This window comes from Pongo abelii, chromosome 23, assembly GCF_028885655.2.
Source record: "Pongo abelii isolate AG06213 chromosome 23, NHGRI_mPonAbe1-v2.0_pri, whole genome shotgun sequence".
NCBI lineage: Eukaryota > Metazoa > Chordata > Mammalia > Primates > Hominidae > Pongo > Pongo abelii.
Window position 1 is genome coordinate 9,275,604 of NC_085929.1, and position 10,396 is coordinate 9,285,999.

General features: G+C 45.1%; 1 pseudogene; it reads left to right on the forward strand.

Annotated features, from left to right (window-relative positions):
* The first annotated feature begins 218 nt into the window (after positions 1–218).
* LOC100445482 (cell division cycle protein 27 homolog) lies at positions 219–5,037 on the forward strand (annotated as a pseudogene).
* Positions 5,038–10,396: the final 5,359 nt, after the last annotated feature.

The following is a 10,396-nucleotide window of genomic DNA, read 5'->3' on the forward strand; positions in this document are numbered from 1 at the left end:
ACACAGTAGGCAACGAGGCACCCTCGGTCCCCACCGCGGAGCCCGGCAAAACCCTTGCTCTCCACCCCCATCCCATCGAGGGGGAAGGGGAGGAGGGTCCTCTGCAAGTGAGTCACTATGGCAGCACTACCATAATGCAGAGAGAGGTGGCAGGCCGGGGGATCCTGTAACCCAAAGGCACACGTCTTGGATCGCTACAGAAGGCTTTCTCACCGAGGATGGTTCACACTCCCCACCTGCCAGTTGCCCCTCGTCGGGCCCACAGAGGCGCTCAGGGACGCCTGGGGAAGGGAGGGGGCCTGTGGTACCAAGAAAAATATGCGTGCGGCAACCTTAAGCCTTCGCGGTCTGGGCAGGGGCCTGGCTGCTGCGCGTGCACGCAATCCCCCAAGGGTCCCCCCGTCCACCTGCCTCCTTTCTCCCAGGCAAAGCACCTCCAAGTAAACCTACACACAACCTGTCGGAGACCGAACAGTAGCCCATTGGCAGTCTGCCGGCACATGCATCACCTGCCTGAGCCCACCGCGATAGCTCACATGGCCCGCACGCACCCGCCAGAGGGGAGCATGGGACCTGCGCTCGCCAGACCAAGCGGCACCCTTCCCTGCGTGGGAGGGGTGCGTCTCACTCAACCACCTCAACCCCCACACCAACGAGCTCCCTCAGGACCCACTCGCAGACACAGTGGTGGCCACTGGAGGAGGGGTGCTGGGGGTGGGAACCACACACCACCGCTTGGCCTTGGGCACCTGAGGGATAAGCTGGGGGGGAAGGGGGGAGCTGGGCACGGTAGGCTCATGCCTGTCATCCCCGCACTTTGGGAGGCGAGGGAAGGTGGATCCCTCCATCCAAGCCTTGGCAACATGGTGAAACCTCGTCTCTAAAAAAATACAAAAACTGACTCGTATCATAACCTGGACTCAAAGTTAATAAATAGATAAATAGGCTCGGCACGGTGGCTAATGCCTGTAATCCCAGCACTTTGGGAGGCCGAGGCAGGCGAATCACAGGGATCAGGAAATCGAGACCATCCTGGCAGCCACAGGAACCCCGTCTCTACTCAAAATACAAAAAATTAGCCAGGCGTGGTGGCGGGCGCCTGTAGTCCCAGATACTTTGGAGGCTGAGACAGGATAATGGTGTGAACCTAGGAGGCAGAGCTTGCAGTAAGCTGACATTACGCCACTGCACTCCAGTCTGGGCAACAGAGTGAAACTCCGTCTCAAAAATAAATAATAATAATAAATAGATTAAAATTGAAAATTTAAAAAAAGTAACTGGCCAGGCACAACTGCTCAAGCCTGTCATCCCAGCAATTTGGGAGGCCGAGGTGGGCAGATCACCTGAGGTGGCCAGTTCGAGACCTGCCTGACCCACATAGAGAAATGTCATCTCTACTAACAATACAAAATCAGCCAAGTGTAGTGGCACATGCCTGTAATCCCAGCTACTCAGGAGGTTGAGGCAGGAAAATCGCTTGATCACAGGAGGTGGAGGTTGCAGTGAGCCGAGATGGTGCCATTGCACTCCAGCGTGGGCAACAAGAGTGAAACTCTGCCCCCCCCAAAAAAAAAATTAAGTGCTGTTTTCTGTTATTTTTACTTCCTACCCTGAGAGGAACATAATACAGCTGTTGTCTGTCTCCCTGCCTGCCTGCATGCCTGTGGCAGGGCCTCACTCATTCTTTCGCCCAAACTGGAGTGCAGTGACACCATTATGGCTCACTCACTGCATCCTCAAACTCTCCAGAGTTAGGTGATTCCTCAAGGGATCCTACGCCTCGGCCTCCCAAAGTGTTGGGGTTACAGACGTGAGCCACCAGCACCCGGCCTGAGTTAATACGTCTGGTCTAACTACGTCTTAACCACACACCCATGAAGAACTCAAGTCAAGAATCCGTAGGAGACTCAGCATTCTCTCCTGAAAGCAGTGAGGAGGAAGGCGGCCGTGTGTACCGAGCTCCTGGGCTTTTAGGTGACCATGCATAGAGGAGAGATTTCCAATGTTTCCAGAGAGGTGCGAGCCACAGTCATTGGGGCATCCGAGCACGAGAAGGGGTTTCTGACAGCCACTTAAGGGCCAGGAAGGGCCAGAATTTGCCAAGGCCCGTGTCCCAGGGTGGGGCTGATGGAACCCAAGGTAGACGGAGTCAGCAGTCCGCAAAGAGAGAGCTCCAGCCCTAGGACCCTCTGTGCAGACAGAATCAGAAGGAAGAGAGTCCTTCGTCCTACATGCCACATCCCTCCACTGAACTTGGGATCAGATCCGTTTTCCAAACATGAGGTAACTCTCACTTTGCAATGGATCACAAGGGGCCAGGCTTTCCAGAGTCAGCAGGGTAAAGAAGTCATTCTGGTTTGGCCTCCCCCAACCCCTGGTAACTGGTGAGTTTATTTTTTATTTTTATTTTTTTATTAATATTATACTTTAAGTTTTAGGGTACATGTGCAGAATGTGCAGGTTAGTTACATATGTATACATGTGCCATGCTGTTGCACTGCACCCACTAACTCATCATCTAGCATTAGGTATATCTCCCAGTGCTATCCCTCCCCCCTCCCCCCACCACACAACAGTCCCCAGAGTGTGAGGTTCCCCTTCCTGTGTCCATGTGTTCTCATTGTTCAATTCCCACCTATAAGTGAGAATATGCGGTGTTTGGTTTTTTGTTCTTGTGATAGTTTACTGAGAATGATGATTTCCAATTTCATCCATGTCCCTGCAAAGGACATGAACTCATCCTTTTTTATGGCTGCATAGTATTCCAGGGTGTATATGTGCCACATTTTCTTAATTCAGTCTATCATTGTTGGACATTTGGGTTGGTTCCAAGTCTTTGCTATTGTGAATAATGCTGCAATAAACATACGTGTGCATGTGTCTTTATAGCAACATGATTTATAGTCCTTTGGGTATATGCCCAGGAATGGGATGGCTGGGTCAAATGGTATTTCAAGTTCTAGATCCCTTTGCCATCCCCATCAAGCTACCAATGACTTTCTTCACAAAATTGGAAAAAACTACTTTAAAGTTCATATGGAACCAAAAAAGAGCCTGCATCGCCAAGTCAATCCTTATCCAAAAGAACAAAGCTGGAGGCATCACACTACCTGACTTTAAACTATACTTCAAGGCTACAGTAACAAAGCAGCCTGGTCCTGGTACCAAAACAGATATATAGATCAATGGAACAGAACAGAGCCATCAGAAATAATGCCACATATCTACAACTATCTGATCTTTGACAAACCTGAGGAAAACAAGCAATGGGGAAAGGATTCCCTATTCAATAAATGGTGCTTGGAAAACTGGCTAGCCATATGTAGAAAGCTGAAACTGGATCCCTTCTTTACACCTTATACAAAAATCAATTCAAGATGGATTAAAGACTTAAATGTTAGACCTAAAACCATAAAAACCCTACAAGAAAACCAAGGCATTACCATTCAGGACATAGTCATGGGCAAGGACTTCATGTCTAAAACACCAAAAGCGATGACAACAGAAGCCAAAATTGACAAATGGGACCTAATTAAACTAAAGAGCTTCTGCACAGCAAAAGAAACTACCATCAGAGTGAACAGGCAACCTACAAAACTGGTGAGTTTAAATGAGCTGAGGCTGGCCGGGCCGGAGCCACTACGGGGGGAAGGAGGTTGGGCGGGTTGGTGGGGGGGCCTGAGGCATTGCAGAAAGTGGGTCTGAGCCTCGACGACGACGGTGCTGCAGGAACCCGTCCAGGCTGCTATATGGCAAGCATTAAACCTCTATGCATACCGAGATGGGGTTTTTCTCACAGAACGCCTTTATGCAGAAGTACACTGAGAAGAAGCCTTGTTTTTACTGGCGACCTGTTCTTACCACCCAGGAAAGGCCTGTAAAGCATATGGACTCCTGAAAGGACATAGTTGTACTACACCGCAATGCAAATACCTGCTTGCAAAGTGTTGTGTTGATCCCAGCAAGCTTGCAGAAGGGGAACAAATCTTATCAGGTGGAGTGCTTCATAAGCAGAAAAGCCATGATGATATTGTTACTGAGTTTGGTGATTCAGCTTGATTTCCCCTTCCATTATTCGGACATGTATATTGAAAGACAGATCGGCTTGCCAAAGGATCAGAATGCTACCAAAATAGCCTTAGTTTTAAATCTTTTCTTCTGGTATCCCTTTGAATCGTTATGTGAAATAGTTGAAAAGCCAGATCCTTACCAAACAATTAAATTCACGTCTTTACAGAACTTTAGCAACTGTCTGCCCAACTCTTGCACAACACAAGTACCTAATCATAGTTTATGTCACAGACAGCCTGAGATCGTTCTTACAGAAACACCCCAGGACACAACTGAATTAAACATATTGAATTTAGAATCTTCTAATTCAAAATATTCCTTGAATACAGATTTCCCAGTATCTTCTATTGATTCAGCTGTAATTTCACCTGAAACTGTCCCACTGGGAACAGGAACTTCCATATATTCTAAGCAGGTTCAAAATAAACCAAAAACTGGTCGAAGTTTATTAGGAGGACCAGCAGCTCTTAGTCCATTAGCCCCAAGTTTTGGGATTTTGCCATTAGAAACCCCAAGTCCTGGAGATGGATCCTATTTACAAAACTACACTAATACACCTTCTGAAATTGATGTGCCATCCACCAGAGCCCCTTCAAAAAAGTCTGTTGCCAGAATCGGCCAAACTGGAGCAAAGTCTGTCTTCTCACAGAGTGGAAATAGCCAAGAGGTAACTCCAATTCTTGCACAAACAGAAAGTTCTGATCCATAAATAAATACAACACCTCAGATATTGAGCCCCACTATGATATCTCCCCCAAATGCACTGCATTGAAGAAGTTCACGACTCTTTACTAGTGACAGTTCCGCAACCAAGGAGAATAGGAAGACATTAAAAATTAAGTTTCCACCTAAAATCCCAAACAGAAAAACAAAAAGTAAAACTAATGAAGGAGGAATAACTCAACCTAACATAAACGATAGCCTGGAAATTACAAAATTGGACTCTTTCATCATTCAGAAGGGAAAATATCCACAATCACACCTCAGATTCAGGCTTTTAATCTACAAAAAGCAGCAGCAGAAGGCTTGATGAGCCTTCTTCGTGAAAGGGGGAAAGGTTATTTAGCTTTGTGTTCATACCATTGCAAAGAAGCTATGAATATTTTGAGCCATCTACCTTCTCACCACTACAATACTGGTTGGGTTCTGCGCCAAATTGGAAGGGTCTATTTTGAACTTTCAGAGTACATGCAAGCTGAAAGAATACTCTCAGAGGTTAGAAGGACTGAGAAGCATAGAGTCAAAGGCATGGAAATCTACTCTACAACACTTTGGCAGCTTCAAAAAGATGTTACTCTTTCAGTTCTGTCAAAAGACTCCACAGACATGCATAAAAATTCGCCAGAGGCCTGGTGTGCTGCAGGGAAGTGTTTCAGTCTGCAATGGGAACACGATATTGCAATTAAATTCTTCCAGAGAGCTATCCAAGTGGATCCAAATCATGCTTATGCCTATACTCTATTAGGGCAGGAGTTTGTCTTAATTGAAGAGTTGGACAAAGCGTTAGCTTGTTTTTGAAATTCTATCAGAGTCAATCCTAGACATTATAATGCATGGTAAGTGGTAATGAAGTGTAAAGACAAAGTCTTGTTGATGGTGCTGGTAGTCACTAATTTTTCTTGTTAGATAGCTCTTTATTGTCATGAATTTGGTTACTAATACTTAGGGATGGTATACACTGGTCAATAACTTCAAACTAACATGTTTTCTTATGAAATGTATGTCTTTAACAAACTCTTAAGTTAACTAATGATAATAGAATACCAGATCCATATACTCAACAGTTTCAGTCTTCTACCAAAATTTAGCAGATACCGTAGTTGAGTTTTGTTTGTTTGCTTGCTTGTTTAGTTTTGTTACTTGATTTCTTATTTTTTCTTTGAACACAGAAATGGTGATTGGGACAAAAAGTGCTTGGGAAATTGGAAAGGAATAGCATAATTCACTTATTGGATAATAGAAAAAAACACTGAAAAAATTCACTAGTTGCTGCTTTTTGACAGTGTTCCAGTTTATTGAGTTATTATTAAGAACTTAGTGTGCCCTTTTATTTAGCAGTATCTCTGTTTTACTTTTTTATATTTGCGTATAAGTAGACAGATAGGAAATTACTACCCAGGTCATATTGTTATCAACTGAATAACATATGAAAAACTTTGGTCCTACATTTGCCTCAACACCATACTTACTGATGACATTTATTGTATTTTTCTGGACTGACTTAAAAATTTAAATATCAAGAGAAGTCCAGGCACGGTGGCTCACGCCTGTTATCCCAGCACTTTGGGAGGCCAAGGCAGGCGGATCACAAGGTCAAGAGATTGAGACCATCCTGGCCAACATGCTGAAACCCCGTCTCTATTAAAAGTATAAAAATTAGCTGGGCATGGTGGCGGGTGACCGTAGTCCCAGCTACTCAGGAGGCTGAGGCAGGAGAATCGCTTGAACCCCGGAAGTGGAGGTTGCAGTGAGCCAAGATTACACCATTGCACTCCAGCCAGGGTGACAGAGCGAGACGCCATCTCAAGAAAAAAATAGAAAATAAAATAAAATAAGTAAATAAATAAATATCAAGAGAAAGTATAATTCTGAAGTCATAACTCTGTGGTAGTTTTTTTTGTCAGATATGGTTATCTTTGGGGTTAATTATTATAGCAGTGGAGTTTTATCACTTGATTTGCTTCTCAATCTGAAACATTATATTACTAAAATATTTTTTGATTTGTGAATATGTTGTTTAATGTATTGTATCTCATTTTACAGTAGTAGTTGCAGTGCCTGAAAGATTGCCAAAAATAAATAGTGCTACCTTTTGCTGACAAATGTAACAATCAACTTGCCAATACTGCCTTCTCTTCCAATAGCTATGTTCTCCATAAAATTTTAAGAACTCAGTTCTTCATGAGACTTGTGTTGTTTATTTTTTCTGAAGTCTGGTTGATCCTTGTGTTGTTCTTTTTTAAATGTGTATTTTCTGTTCAGCTACGTTGCAGGAGGCGGATTCTTAAAAAACTTAACCATATCAAAAATTGTGTTTAAAGAAGGATTATGCAGATTGGCAAGCTTTTACTAGGAGGAGTTTAAATGCTGACGTATTTAGGTAACTCTAAATACTGAGCAACTTTACTCTAACTACAAAATAGATAGCCTTTCTTTTGTTTTCACTTTCACTATCATTAGCATCATGTTTAATACCTTTTCTTCATCTATAACACAATTATAATGATTTATAAAGCCACTCAAATAAAGGAGATATATTGTGCTTTAAAAAAAAAAAGAAAAAAAGAAAAAAAAAGAAGTCGTTATGTGGCAAACAATGAGGTGTGACTCGAATCTAGAATCTCCAGTGAAAACCAATGAAACAGGGTCAAACCCCGTGTCTACTAAAAATAAAAAATAAGCCAGGTGTGGTGGTGCTGAGGCAGGAGAATCGCTGGAACCCAGGAGGCAGAGGTTGCAGTGAGCTGAAATCATGCCACTGCAGTCTAGTCAGGGGGTACAGAGCAAGACTCCATCTCAGAAACAAACAAACACACAAAGCCAATAAAAGTGTTCCACTCAACGTGTCAGGCTCAGGTCTCTTGACAGGATACATCCAGCACCTGGGGAAATATCGACGGGTGGGCTGGAATCTATTTTGTGACCTCAAGGAAGGTTTTGAGAGATAGTCCCCAAAACGTGAAGGCCTAAGGAAGCCCCTCCGCCCAAGAGGCGATATTCATTTGTATCCCATTGCCACCCACGAGGGAGAATCGGGCTCTCTACAGAACCCCCAACCCCCACCCCACCACCCCGCCTCGTGAAATGAGCTCTTGCTCCATCAGGCTGTATTCACACCGTGTGGTTTTGTAACCTCCAGCATGTGTGCGTGGGTTGTGGAGTGGGGTGGAGGCTGCTGTGGACAGAGGAGAGGATAAAGCAGCGGTGTCCCACGGGTGCCCGGGACGTGGGACGTGAGTGGGGTGGCTAGAGCCTTGGGAGCTCATCGCCTGTCAGGACGTTTTCCCTCCTGGTTCCCTCTCTGACCTACGCTCCACATCTTTGCAGTTCAGTGGGGATCATGTGGGTGGAAGTCACCATCCCTTTGGACTTTAGCCAAGGAACGTCAGTCTCCCAAGAGTCTCCCTGGTGTCGGGGCCTTGGGCAGGCTCACAAGGATGCTGATGGTGATGGTGACAGTGATGTAAGTTGGAGGCCTCGGGCCAATGCAGAGGTATCCATTTGACCTCGGTGGGATAGGTCAGCTTTGTGGAGTCCCGTGTGTCCTTCCAGAGACTCATCCAGGGCGAGCAAGCATGGTGCTGAGGATCCCAGCTCCCAGCAGAAGCACTTTTTTTCACACAGAATCCTGGGCAGGAAAGTTCTCAGCAGGTTTAAGCCTCCTAGCCAAAAAGCGAAAGCCACTTCTGGGATTTTTTTCAAAGAGCCAGTGGTTCCACAATGGGCCATGGGTAGTTGTGGAAATGGAGAGAAATGTTTGCAGATACATATTTGAGACAGAAGGGACAGGGCTCGGTCACAGTTCATGTAGGACACGAGCAAATGCACATTGAGAAAACCCTCCCAGCATCCTAGGTGAACAGAGGTATGACTTTACGAGACAGTCGAGGGAGACACAACCCCAGATTTTAGGGTTGGATCTTTATTAATATGTAGTATCTATGAGGTATCCGAATCCAGAAATCAACTCGCCAGTTCTGTACAGCATTCTGCAGGGAAATCAAATCTGGGATGTCTAAAGTTAAGAATTCAGGCCATGGTAATGGATTAGATTAGATGTACTTGAACTTATTTTGCAAAGAAAGAGAGGGTGGGTGATAGCGAGAGCCAGAGAGCAAGCGAGAGAGAGAGAGGAGAGAGAGAGACAGAGAGACACAAAGATACACCAGAGAGAAAAACAGAAAGAGAGAGACAGACAGAGAAAGACGGAGATTGACAGAGACAGAGGGAAACAGAAAGAGAGACAGAGACAGAAAGAGAGAGACAGACAGAGAGAGAGAGAGAGACAGACAGGCAGAGAAAGAGAGTAAGACAGAAGGCAGACACACACACACAGAGAGACAGAGACAGATGGAGAGACAGAGAGAAAGAAAGAGACAGACAGAGAGAAAGACAGAGACAGACAGAGGGAGAGAGAGAGAAACAGACAGAAAGAGAGAGACAGACAGAGAGAGAAACATACAAGGAGAGAGAGAGACAGACAGACAGGCAGAGAAAGACAGTAAGACAGAAGACAGACACAGAGAGAGAGAGACAGGCAGAGAGAGAGACAGAGAGACAGAGACAGAGAAACAGACAGGCAAAGAGAGAGAGAGAAAAAACAGACAGACAGGGAGAGAGAGAGACAAACAGACAGGCAGGGAGAGAGAGACAGAGACCAGCGGACAGACAGACAGAAAAAGAGAATAAGACAGAAGACAGACACAGTGAGAAAGACAGAGAGAGAGACACAGACAGCGAGACAGAGAAAGAAAGAGAGATACAGACAGACAAAGAGACAGACAGACAGAGAAAGACAGAGATGGACAGAGAGAGACAGAGAGAAACAAAGGAGAGAGACAGAGAGAGAAAGAGAGAGAGACAGACAGACAGGCAGAGAAAGAGAGTAACACAGAAGACAGACACAGTGAAACAGACAGGCAGAGAGAGACAGACAGAGACAGAGAGAAAGAAAGAGAGAGACAGACAGAGATGGAGAGAGAGAGACAGAGAGAAACAGACAGAAAGAGAGACAGAGACAGAGAGAAACAGACAGGGAGAGAGAGAGAGACAGAGACAGAGAGGCAGAGAGAGAGAGAGAGACAGACAGACAGGCAGAGAAAAGAAGTAAGACAGAAGACAGACACAGTGAGAGAGACAGGCAGAGAGAGAGAGACAGAGAGAGAAGACAGAGAGAGAGACAGAGACAGACAGAGAGTCACAGAGAGGAGGAAGAAGGGCATGCTCAGGAAATAATTACACATATTTTATAACGCTTTTGATCCCATAAACGGTGGCCGGGGTGTGCTTTGAAAACAACAACAACAGCAACAAGAGCAGCAGCAGCAGCAAGAGCAGCAGCAGCGTTCACTTATGGATTTCTAGAAAATAAGATGTTCTGAAGTATAGTAAACATCAACCGGCTCTCACTACACGTTGAGAGATTCACAAAAGCGCTAGTTAACAACAGGAGAAAACAGCAGCTAACACGTCCTGGGGAAAATATACGTCTTCCTGAAAACTGGGGATTTCTACTTCATCTGAAAAGAAACACATATGAAAAAGGAAAAGCACGAACAAAACAAAACAAGCCAAAAAACACGGGCCAAGGCACCATCCCTAGAAA